Here is a 17,515-nt window from a genome sequence, read left to right as displayed (position 1 = left end):
CTCTGCCCGAATCCCCGGCCAATAAAATCGAGCCATTATACGGTGCAGTGTTTTGTCATACCCTAGATGGCCCCCCATGGGGTTGAAATGAGCCGCCTGGAAGACCATTTCGCGGCGGCTGTGGGGAACCAGCAACTGGGTTACTTCCTCCTGACTATGTGAGTCACGACTTACTCGATATAACCTGGCGCTGATAATCGCAAAATAGGGGTGGGCGCGCACCGTGTCTGGCCGTATCAAAGTACCATCAATTGCTATCACTTGGTCAAAGGCTGATCTTAGGGTCTCGTCACGAGACTGCTCGAGGGGGAAGTCGCCTAGCCGCGGATAGTTCGGCGGGGAAGTCTCGGGGTGAGGCGCCCCCGCCGGCTCCGGCTCCCCGGCAGTGTCGCGAGGCGCCGCCTCGGCACAGAGCACATTACACGCCACACACCTCCCTAGCTGTCGTGCACGCATCCCGGTAGCCCTCTTTACCGCTTGAGGAAACCCCTCCCAATCCACACCTAGAATCAGGGGATGCGTGAGGCGTGGGCTAACCGCCGCCTGTACACTATGGTTTTTCCCCTCAAAATGAATTTCGATAGCGACCACCGGATATTCGTGAATGTCCCCATGCACACACCTCACCCGCACCCTCGATGCCTTCAACAATGCCCCCGGCCGAACCAGGCGCTCCTGGATCATGGACTGCATGCAGCCCGAATCCAAGAATGCCTGGTGCGTATCATGTTGTATCCTTACCGGAATACGATACGCCGCTCCTGGTCCGGGGGGAGGGCCCGGTATGTCGCCGATGCGGACGACCTGTCCCACGTCCATCGCCCGACACTCGGCCTGAACGTGGCCCGGCCGTCCGCACCGCCAACACACCCCCCCTGTCGCTCGAGGTGCTCCCTGTGGGGCCGGGGTCGGTTCCGGATAGGTGGGCCCCTGCCATCTCGTCCTCGGGGCGGGCGCCGGCCTCTCTCCTTCTGCTCCCCCGGTTCCTCCTGGGCGTTGGCCCCCCCCCCCCTTGCCGCGGGGCCGGGGTTGGTCATTGTGGCCCCCGCGGTGGGAGGGAGAGATGGTCCTCGGCCAGTCCCACGGCTGTCTTGAGGTCCTGGGGGCGGTGGTACTGGACCCAGGCGGCGGTGCGGGCCGGGAGCCCCGCGAGGAACTGCTCCATTACCACCCGGTTCCCGACCTCCACCGCCGAGTTGTTCTCGGGGTCCAGCCACCGCCATGCGCTGTCCCCCAGCCGCTGGGCGAAGGCGAAGGGCCGGCACCCCTCCTCCATTGTCATGGCCCGAAACCGGCGCCGGTGTTCCTCCGGTGTCAGGCCCAGGCGGTCCCGAATCGCCCGGGCCAGAGACTGGTAATCCCGTTGGGCGGCCGCCGGCAAACTGTGGGCCGCGAGCTGCGCCTCCCCTGACAGGAGGGGCAGCAGATGGTAGGCCCACTCTCGGTCCGGCCACCCCGAGATCCTCGCCGTCCCCTCGAACACCGCGAGGAACGCCTCTGGGTCGTCCAGGTCCCCCATCTTCTGCAGCTGGACCTTGGGGGGACCTGGTGCCGCTCCGGTCCCCGGCGCCGGCCCGCCGGCCCTGGTGAAGTCCTGGAGGAGGGCCCTGTCCGCGACCCTCGCCGCCGTCAGCTCCTCCAGCGTCGCCTGCTGGGTCTGCTGCAGGGCCGTCTGTTGCTCGAGGACGAGCGTTATCCTCGATATTGCCGCTGTTAGCGTGTCCATCTTGCCTTTATTCTGTGTCCCAGGTTGGGCGCCAATGTAACAAAGTCCGTTTATACACAGAGGCAGACGCAGTATCACGATAAGGGAATTGGTCCCGTTTATTCATAAAGTATTCCGTTGGAAGTGTTTGGGCTTTCCAGCCTCGTCAAAACGTCTCTCGCTCCCGTCTCAGCTCTCGGCTCTCCTCGATCGCCTCGCCTTCTCCAGCTTAGCTCGCCTACTGAAATGGCAGAAGCACACACATCTTAAACATTCGCCGACGAGACTTAATTCGCAGCAGGTGTGCAACAAAAGTCTCGCCGACACAACCCCGGCCACGGTCCTGTAGCTCCCTCTACAGGCCGAACGCTGCATGTCCCCCCACAGTGACATTTTACACATCTCAACCACTGCCCTCAAACCAGACCTGGCCTGTCTACTGAAATCCAGATCTCATTGTCACCCTTCTCATTAGTGTCAGTAAGTTACCTGTTTCTTGGTCAATCTGAGTGTTTTGAATGGTAACATCTGCCACTATTAACAGTGAAAAGCCAAAAGCACAGTTATAAATATATGCACTTGGACTTATAGTGTCATAAGTCCAAGTGCATATATTTATAACTGTATTAAACTTTTGAATAGGTTTGCCTGCTGATGTTATGTACCTGTAAAAATATTACTTTCTGAATGATCTTGTGAAAGACAAGAGCAAGTCATATGTTTTAAACTTAAATGTTAACAGACTTTGCATTACTCATAATAAGTCATGTTTAAAATGAACATGAGGTTAAGATTTTTATCAACTAAATGGAAGTTTAAGGTATTCCATACAGTTTGTTCTATGTTATCTGACTCCAGATGTGAAAGAAAGGCAGAATTTTTTATTTCTTTTTTAGATTTGTTCACGCCTTGAGTGGCTTACATTTGGTTCCATTGCAATTTTAAAAAATGATAATTGTGACAATGAAAATAAAATAGTTATAGAACAGTGCATTTGTATGTAACTTTTATTGTTAAAAAAAATGTCAGAAGGGACCATTGGCCCCCGAGCATCTTCACATTATCAAATCTGGCCCTCTTTAAAAAAAGTTTGGACACCCCTGACCTAAAGGGAATAATGCTCAACCATCATCAGTGTTTCCAGCAACCTTCTTTAATGATATTTCAACATTTTCAGTTTTGTGGTTTTGGCCAATATTCCCCAACTAATTTCAACACATTTTTAATCTTTCCCTTCATTTTAAACAGTAGATCAATCAAATTTAAATCTCTCATCTAAAAGAACTATCCATGTTTTCAACAGAGCCATATTTTCCTCTTAATAATATAATACAAATATAATGTCTAGACAAAAATAATAAAAATACAGATTACATAAATATTTTAGGGATACCTTGCAGTCTTTTATTTTTTCGTAGTTTCTGTTAATACATGATTGTATGATGTAGAAAGCAGGAGAAAAAAAACAAGGAAATGTGAAGATTGCTCTTACTTTAAGATGCAGTGTTGGTCATAATTGTACACATTTTTACATTTAAAATAGTCCATAGAAGTCCTTTTAAAAATAAATAAATACAAAAAACAATTATTTTCAGCTTTTGTTTTGTAGTTTACTTCTTTTTCCATCCAAGAATCCAAGCCACAACTTCATATGTGCACACAATCTTCTGGCTGGGCTAACGGAATAAAAGTAATATATTTTTTGTGCCTTGCAGTCTCTTCTCAATCCAACCATGAAATTGCTTATTTGTGAGTGAAGAGTTCCTCAGTAGCTTGTATCCATGTACAGTAACGTAGAGAGTTTGAGATCTAAAAACAGTAAAAAGGAAGGTTGGTACAGTTTACAGCAACTGGGCACAGAGCTGAGGGGACATGCCCCAGTGTAGGGGGGAGAGGAGGAGGGGGGTGTCCCTGTCATTAGGAATTAAATGAATACGACATGACTTCGGGGAAAGTTAATACCAGGAATGATACTGTCCTCTTGTATTCTGCTATGTCACGCCACGTAGTCCCCAAGGACCACTAATGCAAGTCTGAGAAGATACAGTCACACCAAAAGGTGAAAAAATAGATCTCTTATCACCTCACCACTAGCAGCATATCACTGAAATATCTCTAGAGCCAAAAGGGATTTTATTTTCATATAGCGTCTTGTGGTCTCTCTCTCCTCTCATGGACATGTCAAAAAACATCAATGATCTCAACAGTAGCCCCCTTTTCCCTATCTGCTGTGAGCCAGACTCCACTTGGTAAATGGAGCTCATGCAAACACATGAGGATCAAACTCCTCCATGGATAGATATGGGGTGGATGAGTGGTAGGGGCATGGGGATGACTAGGACAGGAGGCTGTGTCTCCCCTCCTCCTCTGTCACTCCTCTGTCCTTTTGATGTGGAGGTGAAGGAGGACCTGTGTCATCATTAACTCTTATCTGGAGGAAAAGAGCAAGAGAGGGGGGGGGGGTCTTTGAGATTAGTGTATGTTGAAAGACTACTTTTTGAATTGTTGAGTGCATAGGAGAGAGCAAAATCAACAGCACTTGAAGTTGTTGACACCAATTTAGCTCTAGTTGAACAGATGAACGTACAGATGGATGGATGGGTAAAATTCGATGATGCATTCAATGGGTAAATGGCAGAAAATATGCAATGGATAAATGGACAGCCTTACAACCAGATGTCTTGATACCTTGTGTGAGACTTGATGAGGACAATTATTAGAGCTTTATTTACAGAGCGTAAGTAATGGGACAGTGAAGCATTGTTTTCCTTTCAGTTCCACACTCCAAAAGTTTGTATTTGAAATCAAACAATTACTGTGAGGTTAAAGTAGAGATTCTAGCTTTTATTTGATGGTATTTCTGTACATATTGTTTTTCGCCATTCAGAAATTACAACACATGCATAGTCACCCTATTTTAGGGTAACCTATATAGCTCATTGCAATGCATTTCATTCAAAATGTTTACAGACCTTCAGTTCCTGCAGGTTAGCCTGTTGGAGTCGTAGGTGGGTCATGATCTGCTGGCTGAGGTTGGGGCTGGCGCCCCCTGTCTGTGAGGAAGAGGACAGCAGCTTCTTCAGGTCGATGCCAGAGTCAGTCACATGATGAAAAGCAGAACTAGCCAATTGAGCATTCAGCAGTCAGCACGGCTTGCCAAAATAAATCTCTTACCATGAAGTATCAACTCAGTTAGTTTGCGATGAATAACTGAAATGAAATTTCACGAGTAACAATATATATTTAGTGTTAAAAATGTCCCAGCCCACTCACCGTACTCCTCTGATGTCTCGAAGAAACCCGTGTCACCAGAGGGCAGTTCGGGGGTGCCTTCCTCCCTCCTTCCCGCCTCTCCTGGCCTCTCTGGGCCGCCGTTCTCGGAGGAGACTGTAGAGGGCGCTGTGGTCCTGGAGCCAGAGTCACCGCTGTCCTCCGGGAACTGTAGGGAGGTAGTCCTCAGCAGGCGGCCCCCGGGGGCTCGGCCCTTCCTCTGCTCCTTCTCTCCCTCCTCTTCGGTCACCATGTGGTTGAGGAGGATCTGCCTCAGGGCTGCCACTGGGAGATGGGGGAGACATGGCTGTTACAGTGGAGATACAATCTCTAGCAGGGTTGAGGGTCGTCAGTTCACATTTTAAATTAACTTGGCTCACAAAGTGAATTGAAATTCAGTTTCTGAATTCACAATTCCTTGTGTAAATCAATGGGCCCAAGAATGGGTCGGTCTTGGACCAGGTCTCTCTTGAAAAATCGATTTTATCTCAATGAGACTCACCTGGATGAATAAAGGTTAACTCACCAACTGCCAAAGAGTTCCGGAACAGTCACCACCTAGACTGCCAAGTGTTTTATGTGGTATCTACCTATCAACAACACTTTGATTGGCCACAAAATGAAGCATCATACACGTTATTGCATTTTTGGTGAATAAAGTCACCCTGGGTAAATTAGTTCAATTAAAAAATCTAATTATGGATTGAATTTCAATTCACTGCTAATATGTAGTCATTAGTGTGGTGGGAATAACACAATTGAGGCAATGACAGCTGTCAAAATAGGTATGCACAGTCCTGTATGCAGAAGGTGTACAATGTAAGTGTTCTGCTTAACTCATTTAGTGCCGAGGATGAATAAAGTTGCCAAAATTGTCAACATTACAAGTGCCAAGAATGACTTTATTCACAAAAAATGCATAAATTATAATGCTTAATATTGTAGCCAATCAAAGTGTTGTTGCTCGGTAAAATACCACATAGAACACTTGGCACTCTAGGTGGTGAGTGTTCCGGAACTCTTTGGCAGTTGCTGTGGTTAAACCCTGCCGCTGGCCATGTCATACAACACTGGGTTTAATCGTATCATGATAATTCATTTATTAGATACACTGCAACACTCACAGTAAACAGAGGGTGTGAACGTATTCTGCTTAAAGGGATAGTTCACCCAAATTACAAAATCACAATCGGTTGGTCAAGGACAAACTTCAATCCAAAAAAAAAATGTCTCAGGGCCTCCTCGGCTTTAGACGGGGAGGATCCCAAAGGCGTCAGGTTCCTGGTGGTCGACGGCGATGCCCTGACGTGACCTCTCCTGGAGGAAGGGTAGTCTGTCTGCCAGCTCGCCCTCTAGGACGGCTCCTTCTTCCACCTCCTCCTCCTCCTCTTCCTCCACCACCACTTCCATCACCTCTTCCTCCTCTCCCCTATCTGGCAATGGCGACTCTTCCTCCTCCTCCTCCTCCGATTTGACACCCTCAAATGGATTGGACCCTGTGGGCGGGGCTTGCAGACCCGGGGAGGAAGTGACTTCTTTTTCTAGGGGACACAAAGATGTTGGTGGAATCTATGTTCTTTCAGTCAGGTTTCAGGTTCACAACTTTAAAAAAATGTCAAATTTAAAAATCAAAATGAGAAGTGAATGAATTAACTCAAATGCAGTATTCTCTCTTTGCGCTAAAACACATTTCATTCATGTCAACGTACTGATTGTCTTGTCTTTGTTGACCTTCCAGGAGAGAGGTCCCTCATGCACCATCTTCCTCTTGGTGAGATCCACATTCTACAGGAGAATGTGAATGTGAAGACAGGTCTAACCGTCTCTGGTAGTCCTCTCGTCTCTGTAAGGATAGGAACGCGCACACACACACACACACACACATTTATGAGCACTAAACAATCACACATGTTGTCCTGTGGTAAATTATTAATCATTATATTACGAACCAAAACAATGAACATACCACATAAGTAATGACAGGTGCTTGCTAATATGCGTTCTGACCAACTTGCGCAGCTCAGTGGCATTCTAAACCACCTGTTCCATCATTTTAAGTATTTAAATCGCACTCCTGGTTGTCTGATCACAAATATCATCCGATTACCAGTATCAAGTCCGAATTTACAGAAACAAGTAATATGAGATCGGCACACCCCTCATCAGCATGTGACCACCAATGTTGGGTCTAATCAATGGCGTCTATTCACACGGTCCTTCTTACCTGTTTGTTCTCTGCCTCTTTGACGGCCTGGTTGACATAGTTGAGTATCTTCCTGCAGCAGTCTCCTGTCCTCTTCACCTTGTCCCTCTCCTCCATCTCCTCTAGGGGTCAAAAACAACAACCAAACGTCAACCGGTCATCCATCATCAACTCATCATCTCATTGTTAATGTGGGCCGATAAGTGCACTACACCAGAAAGTGAACAAGAGTTTTGAGCTGGAGGGGGTGGGTTGGGGGGTGTTAGGTAAAGGGGGCGGGGGTGCAAAAAAGAGAGGTGAAAGACAAAGCAGTTTTAAAAAGACAAGGTTTAAAAAGTGTGCAGGTGAGGCTAAAAACACGTAGGCTTGATACTATAAACCCAGACATTAAATATTAGTGAGGGGTGCTCAGTGGCGTAGCACACTAACGCGCATACCATATCATCGCAAGGTCCCTGGTTCGATTCCGGCCATCGACATATCCTGCATGTCATCCCTCCTCTCTCTCACCCATCCTTCCTGTCAATCTCTACTATCTCTATCCCAATAAAGCAGAAATGCCCTAAAACATATATTAAAAAAATATTTGTGAGAGAAGACATGAGAAGAAGGCCCTAAACAAGTGAGCAACCATGTTACTGTCGGGGGTGAAACAAGCAGAACAGTGTAACACATTTTAAATGGCTTTTTCAAGCTGTATTGCGTTGAAATATTTAAGAGATTTGTCAAGCTAGGCTTATTCAAAATGCCAAATGAGACAAGGTATTTGCAGTACGAAACGGCTCTATTGATGCTAATTTGTAACTGCGTGTGTGCGCGCACACGTACATGCCTGCGAGTGTGCGTGTGTGTGCATGTTTCAACGCATATGTGTTCTTATGTGCATCCATGTGTGTGTTCAGTGCTGAACCATACCTTCATCTTGGGCAGGAAGTTGATGGGGACTCGTTTGGGTTCAAGGCTGCGAGGCTCCTTGACCTTCACCCCCAGGTGCTTCACATAGGTCAGGATCACATACTGCATGGTGGTGCTGAGACACAACATGTTACACAGCCAGTTAACCAGTAGCTAGTTAGCATACGGTACGGCTTGTTAACAGCAACTTGGGCATATTATTAGTTACACAGTATATCAATCAATGATATACCCTATTCCCAAAATAGCCTACCCTACCTTCTGTCTTGACCATCTCAAGTCTCCAAACATGCACTCACTCACACACTCACACTCACACGTACACACGCACACACGCCATCTGTCCTAGCACACTGTCTCTTAGCCTGCATGACGCTGCTGTTAACCATATGGGTTATGGTCTATCATCATACCTACGATGACTCCACTCTATTATTCTGTAACTTCATAAATCTCTCCATTGGGCATACCAGTTCTAATCCATCTAATCTAACCCACATACGCACAGTACAGTATCCGCAACTGCTGCTTGAAAGTTAATTAACTTACTCTGTCATTAGCTTGGTCGTCCTGGCCTAGTTGGACTTTCTGCTTCTTTTTATTCCTCTTGGGAAGCTGAAATGTGAGATCAAATGAAACATAATATCTATCAATAGTCCCTGGTGAGAAAACATCAAGTCATTGAATTGTTAGAAATTATATCGGTGTGCTGCACAGAAGTTCAAACCGAGCATCAGAATGGGGAAGAAAGGTGATTTAAGTGACTTTGAACGTGGCATGGTTGTTGGTGCCAGACGGGCTGGTCTGAGTATTTCAGAAACTGCTGATCCACTGGGATTTTCACGCACAACCATCTCTAGGGTTTACAGAGAATGGTCCGAAAAAAAGAGAAAATATCCAGTGAGCGGCAGTTCTCTGGGCAAAAATGCCTTGTTGATGCCCGAGGTCAGAGGAGAATGGCCAGACTGGTTCGAGATGATAGAAAGGCAACAGTAACTGAACTAACCACTCATTACAACCAAGGTATGCAGAAGACCATCTCTGAATGCACAACACTTCGAACCTTGAAGCAGATGGGCTACAGCAGAAGACCACACCGGGTGCCACTCCTGTCAGCTAAGAACAAGAAACTGAGGCGACAATCCGGACAGGCTCAGAAGAAGATTGGAATAGAAGATTGGAAAAACGTTGCCTGGTCTGATGAGTCTCGATTTCTGCTGCAACATTCAGATGGTACGCTCAGAATTTGGCGTAAACAACATGAAAGCATGGATCCATCCTGCCTTGTATCAACGGTTCAGACTGGTGGTGGTGGTGTAATGGTGTGGGGGATATTGTCTTGGCACACTTTGGGTCCCTTAGTACCAATTGAGCATTGTTTAAACGCCACAGCCTAGCTGAGTATTGTTGCTGAAAAAGCAAAAGTTGAGTTCCAGTTTAAAATATAAAATTCACAAACCAGAACTCATAGCCCAGTACAGGGCTCCGGTACCAACCCTCTAGTAACAGGTTTGGACCATAGGGGTCCGGTGTAGGTTGGTGGTGGTTAGATTCACTCCGCTGTTAACAGCCTAAAAATCCCATAGTTTCCCCAAATCTTCCTTCACTCCCTTCCAAATGCACTGAAAAGTCACCCCTATAAAACCGTGCATCGAAGCAAATGACCTCTATGGTTGACGGCTGCTCTAACCTTAATGAGTCCCCGCAGGGCTTCAGCCTTGCCCCTGACAGGCAAAATCCAGAAAAACTACTAAAATTATTTTCTTTTGGTATTGATTGAAGAATCCTGAATTCTAGACGATCCTGAACTCCCAATGATCCGGAACTCCAATTGATCCTGAAATCCAAATGATTCTGAAATCCTGTGTCCAATATTATCGGTGAAACTGATGAGAGCTCCTGTAACAATACTATATCCAAGGGGGTTCCTCTTAAAACAATAATACTTAGAAAACAACAAAACTGTAATAATTGTTCCTTCGTGTGAAAACCTATGATAAATGCTCCTCAGAGTGAAAACCTATGATAATAGCTCCTCAGAGTGAAAACCTGTGATAATAGTTCCTTGGTATTACCTAAAGCCACAGCCCCAACAGCTAAGGGTTAAGCCCCGTGCTGAAAGAGAAGCTGTGGAGTTCTCAAATTTTGGTCTATTCCCTAAACTGAATTCCAAATACTTATCAAGAAAACTCGTCTCCAAAAGTTGTTCAGCGGTGGCAATCCGTAAGTCAGAATATAATCAGAGTATGAGCTCCGGGCTTGGTCTCCAACACACTCAATCCTGCTCCAATGCCTCAAGTATTACGCTCTGCAGCGGGGGTGCGCGCGCCCAGCGAAATGCCCCAAGAAGCATGTTTTATACCCCGGCTAAGGTACCTCCCTGTCTGGGACATTGCGTCGATGCCTGAATCACTGGGCCTAAGCCTGAATGATTGGGTCTATGTCTGGACATTGTCTATATCTGGATATTGTGGGTCTAGGTCTGCTTGCACAGTACATATCTATGTTTTGCATGCAGAACTTCTCTATCTGTTGTACATCTATGCCTTGGTTACAGTGCATCTATTACACTATTACACATCTTATTACACACTTCACATAGTTTGATTCTCTGGTTGGTACACAGCAGGCCTGCAATGTTTTCCTTTCCAGAAGTCAAAAGATAAGAAGGTGGGGGCTGCTGTAGCTCCAAATGTAGCAACCCTGTGGTGAGGCCGTTATCCCTTCCCCCAACCAGCATGGCTTCCAGGCTCCATTATCAACGCACTTTCCTATCGTATAACATATAGTAATTAATCATGTTAAAAGCCTTAAAACCAGCAAATCGCTATATTTCTTATATTAATAATATCACACTTCACACAGCATATTTCTACTTGATTTTGGACGCCATGGCACTGTCCAGCTGGGGACTTTCCATCACCTGACCTGACCTTTAGACGGGTCTCACTTCCCATTTTCTCTCCTACAGCCGTTGCCCTTTGTACACATGACACCAACTTTCCAAAGATATATTGCCTTGTCTCAGCAATCAACTCTGAGCAAGAATACACAGTTAAATATGGTTAATTCTAGCACTTTCTTTGTTAGTGGGCCCACTTTATACACAAGGCCTAAGCAGCTATAGTGACTCTGGGTCACACTTGCATTCTAATTCCTCTTATTTAGTTATGCAATTACACATATTGAAAACTACTCATTATTTGCAGGTTAAGTATATAGTTATATAGTTGCTCTACTTCTAAATCATTATACTTTCTTTAAGCAATTCTTGGATACATATTTATTTTTGGCCAACTTATCATTCCACTTAGTCCAGGAGGATAGAGTCGAGGAAGGGATCCATCCCTTCTTCCAGGTCCGGCATTTCAACAGTTGGCAGGAGAAACTCATAGATGTCAGAGAGATCGATATCAAAAGACACTGCTTCTTCACAAGGGGGGGTCTGCATCATATCCTCCTCTAAGGTACCAATAACAGTAACCTCTCTCTCGGGAACGGGGATCTGCAGGGCAGCCTGAACTCCAGCCACAAATGCCGCAACTGTTTCCTCCACGACCGGTGTTGGTCTAACCAATCCATTTCTGCGAGGGGGAGAGAGGTTAGGAGAGAGAGGATAGAGGAGAGAGGCAAGTAAGTGGGTACTAGGGGGTCCAGCTGCAGCCGGTGTATCCCCAGTCCAATCGTTCTGGACGGGTGAACTTTGACGGGAGGTTACTTCATCCAACACCACCCAGCCGGGTGGCAGTTCTACACTCTCCATTTCCTCCCCCACTGCGGGGTGGTAAACAAGATGTCTGATCAAATCCTCTGGTGTGCCCAAAGAGGCTGGTGAACCTGGTGTGGGTGATGGTATATCCGCCTTCCTTTCCTGAGCCCTGTGGCTTTTATGTGGCCCTCCACATAACCCTAACCCTAACCCTGGCCTATACTCAGAAACATCAGATTCAGAGTCAGTTGACTCGGTGTCAGTATCCGTGGTAGAGGTCAGTTCACTAGGCAGTCGTGACCTCCCAGCTATACGGGGTCTCAACTCTCGTCCAATGCTTACCGGCTTAGTCTCTATGGCCTTGCTTTCAGCTGAGTCTGGCTCCACCTCCTGGGTGTGTACGGGTAATGTCTCTTCCTCAATGGATCCCTCCTGCTTACAAAGTCCCACTGGTGCCCCGGCTCCTATCTCAAATGGCTTTGGTATAACACGGTAGGTGTTCTCGGCTCCCCCATCCGTAGGCATTTCCTCCGGGATACATTCCCACAGCACATACTCTGATTTCTCACTACTGCTTGAGTTATTCTGAGTGTGGTGCTGAGGCCGGGTAAAGGCCATACTAGGCTCGCCCTCGGCGACACCATGTCCATCCCTTTATGACCACAGTGTACCCATCTTCTGAGGGCTACTTCCAGCAGAATAATGCGCCATGTCACGAAGCTCAAATCATCTCAAACTGGTTTCTTGAACATGACAATGAGTTCACTGTACTCCAATGGCCTCCAGTCACCAGATTTCAATCGAATAGAGCACCTTTGGGATGTGGTGGAACGGGAGATTCGTATCATAGATGTGCAGCCGACAAATCTGCAGCAACTGCGTGATGCTATCATGTCAATATGGACCAAAATCTCTGAGGAATGTTTCCAGCACCTTGTTGAATCTATGCCACAAAGAATTAAGGCAGTTCTGAAGGCAAAAGGGGGTCCAACCCGGTACTAGCAAGATGTACCTAATAAAGTGGCCGGTGAGTGTATATATATCTTTAAAAATGGATGAGGGTGGAGGATTAGACTGAGGATTTAACCCGTTAGACGGAGGGCTGGACCGGGACTCCTGTATAGGGTCTAATACCGGGAGACATAAGGCATATATGTTGGTGATGTTAACCATTGAATGTTATTGCTGAATTGAAAACACTGACTCACCAAGGGAAATATTTCCAAGGTTACAGCAGCTTGGAATAGGAACTGTGGAAGGGTGATTCGGAGATTGTGGGTTCGTGGAAGGCTCGTATGTCTTTGAAAACTGAACAACGCCATAGATAACTTTGTTCTGCTAGCAGAACTATGCTACTCCACACTCAAGTTCACTCGAGGCTTGTCAAAGTAACCCTTGTCTTTTATATTCGCAATAATGGAAATAAGCAATTCTAAGCAGATCTTTCAAAGGAAAATTACTTTTAAAGCATTTCTTCACACGTGGCAGGAATCTTCAGCGCATAGTACATACAGGTCTGATCAGTACGAGCTAACACGGAAAAGACAGAGCGCTATGATTTTTCCTTGATCCAAAGAAGCGTAGGGCGGATCTACACTTCTGATTGGTTAACTCACAACGAGACTAGGGTTCTCATTGGTTGATTGAATAGTTTCTCAATTATGCAAAAAGTAATGAAATATTGTGAAATAATAATGATGTCATCCACAAATCACCTTTCCAAGTTCATGAAATACCATTTCCAGTTTTTAACCATGAATATATCCCATATCAACTTATCTTTTATACATTTCCTGTGCACAGGTTAAGCGGTTTAGAATGTGTACGCGGTATAGGATTTCATTTATTCTATTTTTTATGCTCAATGAGTAAAAATGGTATGAAAAAGAGAGAAGGTTATGTTTGTATGGGTTAGAAGGTTAGTTAGAATGTTGTATGGTTGGGTAGTTCAGTGGAGTGTGTAGAGGTTGGTTAACCGGATGAGATCTTACAAAAAGCTTAATAGTTTTAAAAGTTTAATAGATATCAGAAAGCTTTGGTTGGTTGGTTGGATGCATGGATAAATGAAAGCGGATGGATAAATGAGAGAGGGGACATATAGATAGATCAATACAATTAAGAAGTTAATCAGTATGGATTATACTGAGTGAAGCAGTAGTGACTGGTGAAAGGAAAAAAAGGATGATGTTAGGTTAGAGAGACTTACGGTTGGAAAGATAGAAGGTTAGATATATAGTATGTTAGAAGATCATAGATAGATAAATAGATTGAGCTTGGGGTAGTTCAGTGGAGTCGGTAGAGGATGGTTGAGTGGTTGAGAGTGGTAGAGTTGGTTGGTTAAGTGGTTGCGAGTGGTTTCAGCGGGGTAGAATTTCTAGCCAAGAGCTAGTGCATTGTTGTGTAATAATTCTAAGAATATTTACATTTACATTGATGGCATTTAGCAGACGCCAAAGCGACTTAAAACAAATACATTTGTCTAAGTAAGTGAATCATCTCTCCATCAGCCATCAAAAGAAAAAGTAATCTATGGTAGGACCAGGGGCTATTGGCAGTTACGATGCTAGAAGAAGGAAGAATTACTTATTTTCTTTTTTCTTTTTTTACAGGAGAGAAACTTGTAAAGGGGGTAGTGGGGATGAAGAGGTCTTTAGGAGGGACAGTTCAGATGCAGCCTGAAGAGATGGGTCTTGTGGTGGAAGTCTAGGATTTACCACTCTGTACTTCAGCTCTTCGGAGGTAAGTATCAAGAAACAAGTCCTGAGTAGCCACAATATCTGAGTCCGGTATTTATTGCTTGCAAACAAGAGACAAGAGCGTAACAGCAGCCCAGCGTAGATCCGGGGGCCTGTTCAGCACGAGTCTGAAGATGCGATTATCAAGGTTGTCTTTTATACAGTTTAAACATAATGGTAGGCGCCGCCAAGGCTATCGGCTGATGGGCCTGTGCTTACGCAGGGAGGGGTCGAGAGAGCAAAAACAATGGGGAGACTGTCTCACTGATCAATCGGCGTTCAACATTTCACAACTATCGGCAAGATATATCTGTTCTCCCATTACTGCGCTCCCTCACCACTCACTCCGAAATCACCGCTGTTCATATGGTAAATTATACAGTGCTTCTCAGAACAATGGCTATAGAACTTTAGAGGCGTGGCAAGAGAAAATGTAATCACAGTATTTACACAAGTTGTATCAGTCATATGAAAGTGTATAACCTGAAAACAGTTCTATCAATGTATTTTCCATAACAGTCTTCAATCTACGGCGGAAGATTGGTAGTGACTCTGCAGTCATGACAGCAGTGGGAAGCTCATTCCACCAGCGGGGTGCCAGGACAGTGAAAAGCCGTGACTGAGTAGCACGGCTGCTGCATCCACGTAGAGGCGGCGGTGTCAGGCGGCCAGCCGAGGTGGAAGAGCGGAGTGATTGGGCAGGGGTTTGGGGGCTAACCATTGCTTGCAAATAGAGAGGGGCTGTTCTGCTTGCCACCCGGTAGGTGAGCATCAGGGTCTTGAATCTGATGCAAGCTGCTACTGAGAGCCAATGAAGGATGCGAAGGAGGGGAGTGACATGGGAGAATTTGGGGAGATTGAACACCAGACGGGTGGCAGCATTCTGGATGAGCTGCAAAGGCCTAATGGTGGAGGCGGGGAGACCGGCCAAGAATGTGTTGCAGTAGTCGAGCCGAGAAATCACAAGTGTTTGGGCCAAAAGTTATGCTGCTTCTCTGGTGAGGAATGGATGTATCCTTCTGATGTTGTAGAGGAAGAATCTACAGGAGCGTGCTGTTGCTGTGATGTTCGCCACACAGGATAAGTGGTTGTCAAGGATCACCCCAAGGTTCTTGGCTGTATGGGAGGAGGTCACATTAGAGTCTTGTTAAGGTTGAGCTTGAGGTGGTGGGCTGACATCCAAGCAGAAATGTCTGCGAGACACGCAGAGACATGTGTTGCCACCTGTGGGTCAGAAGGGGGGAAAGAGAGAAAGAGTTGAGTGTCATCTGCTTAGCAGTGGCAGGAGAAACCATGTGAGGAAATTACCGAGCCAAGAGATTTGGAATAGAGGGAGGACAGTAAGGGCCCAAGGACAAAGCCCTGGAGGACCCCAGTGGTGAGGGCTCGTAGAGAGGACAGTGATTCTCTCCACGTCACCTGGTAAGAGCGATTGGCTAGGTAGGCTGCAAACCAGGAGAGGGCAGAGCTGATGCCTAATTCTGAGAGGGTGGAGAGAAGGATCGGGTGGTTTACTGTGTCGGATGAAGCAGACAGGTCCAGAAGAATGAGAACAGAAGAGAGGAAGGAAGCTCAAGAAGGGTGGAGGGCCTCCGTGACAGCAAGGAGAGCAGTCTCAGTAGTAGCCTTAAAATACCCAGTGGTGAGCGTCAAGGAGGTTGTTCTGAAGGAGGTAGTGATACAGTCGGTTAGAGGCAGCACGTTCAAGGGTTTTAGATAAGAAGGAGAGAAGGGATACCGGTCTGTAGTTATGGACAGCAGACGGGTCAAGAGTTGGTTTCTTGAGAAGAGGTTTGACTCTGGCTGTCTTGAAGGCCCCTGGGACAGATCCTGTGGATAGAGAAGAATTGATTAAGGTGGTAAGGAACAGAAGGAAGTCTTTGGAGATGGATTGGAGAAAGGGGGAGGGGATAGGATCAAGGGGGCAGGTGGTTGCCCGCTTGGATGTGACCAGTTTTAGAATATCTTCAGGGGAAAGGGGGGGAAAAGCTGAAAAACCAGAGACTGCGTGTAGCGCAGTGGGTTTGGGAGGAGAGGTAGCAGTGTTGGTGAGAGGTAGAGAGAAAGGGCTGCTAATGTCATCAACCTTCTTTTCAAAGTAGGTGACAAAGTCATCCGCAGACAGGGAGGAGGGGGAGGAGGTGGTTTGAGGAGTGAGGAAAATGTGGAGAACAGTTTCCTTGGGTCAGAGGCAGAAGATTGAATTTTGGAATGGTAGTAAGAAGCTTTAGCAGCTGATGCAGATGAGGTGTCGTTGAGGAGGAGAGAGATAAAGTTCTAGGTCATCAGGGAGGCCAGTTTTTCTCCATTTCCTCTCAGCTGCCCGGAGCCTTATTCTACAAGCTTGCAGGGTTTCAGACAGCCAAGGAGCGCGTGGAGAGGATCGTGCCGGCCTTGAGGTCTGTGGACAGAGAGATTCGAAGGATGAGGAAAGAGTGGACATGAGGGTGGAGGAGGCTGCATCAGTGGATAGAAGGGAGAAGGATTCAACAGAGGGTAGGGAAGATAACACGGAGGAAGAGAGAGCGGTGAGTGAGAGGGTACGCAGGTTGCGACGAGAGGATACAGTGTGGGTAGAAACTGACTGAGAGGAGGAGGATTTGAGAGGAACGGAGAAGGATACAAAATGATGATCAGAAACCAAAAGGGGGGTAACAGTAAGGTTGGAGGTATGGGAGGATCTGGTGAAGACAAGGTCAAGCTGACTGCCTGCCTTATGAGTCGGAGGACAGTGGGACAGGGCGAAGAAGAGTAAGGTCAAGTACTCCAGACGAGTGAAGCTTCTCTGACTGGATGTTGAAGTCACCCAGTAGTGTGAGCGGTGTGCCGTCCTCAGGGAAGAAGCCGAGAAGGACATCCATCTCATCTAAGAAGTGGCCAAGCTGACCTGGTGGACGATAAATAACGACAATGTGAAGTTTGACAGGGGAGGTGACAGAAACAGCATGGAATACAAAGGTGGATATGTACAGGTGTGA

Source organism: Argentina silus, assembly GCF_951799395.1.
Source record: "Argentina silus genome assembly, chromosome: Y".
NCBI classification, from domain to species: Eukaryota; Metazoa; Chordata; class Actinopteri; order Argentiniformes; family Argentinidae; genus Argentina; species Argentina silus.
The sequence above is the reverse complement of the archived record's forward strand: the minus strand, read 5'-3'. Positions refer to the sequence as shown.